This window comes from Sapajus apella, unplaced genomic scaffold, assembly GCF_009761245.1.
Source record: "Sapajus apella isolate SASKATOON/1434 unplaced genomic scaffold, GSC_monkey_1.0 scaffold2840, whole genome shotgun sequence".
Lineage (NCBI taxonomy): Eukaryota > Metazoa > Chordata > Mammalia > Primates > Cebidae > Sapajus > Sapajus apella.
Window position 1 is genome coordinate 7,752 of NW_022439766.1, and position 783 is coordinate 8,534.

Genomic DNA, 783 nt, shown 5'->3' on the forward strand with positions numbered 1-783 from the left:
AAAAAAAAAAAAAAAAAAAAAAAGAACAAAGGAAAACACACAAATTCATCCCTTACGCATGTGGGGTCGTCTTTACTGCTGTGTCTGATCTCCGTTGGTTGGAGCCAGACCTCACAATCTAAACTAAAACCCGATTGGCTGACAACTTAAAACTTTTTATTTTATTTATTTATTTATTTATTTAAATTTTTAAATTTATTTTTCTTTATGTCGGTCAGTTGACCTCAATCACCTGACCTTGTGATCCACCCACCTCTGCCTCCCAAAGTGCCTGAATTACAGGTATGAGCCACTGCGCCCAGCCAAGCACATTCAATGTAGGTCAAAGCAAGAAAGAGCTAGAAGGTGCCTGTCTGTTTCCCACAACGTGAGAAGGCACCGGTCCTTCCTGCAGCTCTTGGGGGCCCCTCATTCATTCTTTGGAATTAAGAAAACTTTCAAGCCTAGTGGGAAACAGAGAGAGCAGCACACTGAGGCTCCACACACCTGCCACGCGGGACCCCGTCGTCGGCCGCGGACACCGCGGCTTGTCCACCCACTGCTCTATCTGTTGTTGCTGATCCACTTCAAAGTACATTGGCAAAACCGTAACAACACTCAGCCGAGCACGGTGGCTCACACCTATATCCCAGCACTTTGGGAGGCCGAGGTGGGCAGATCATGAGGTTAGAAGATCAAGACCAGCCTGGCCAACATGGTGAAACCCCATCTCTACTAAAAATACAAAAGCTAGCTGGGTATGGTGGCGTGTGCCTGTAATCCCAGCTACTCTCAAGGCTGAGG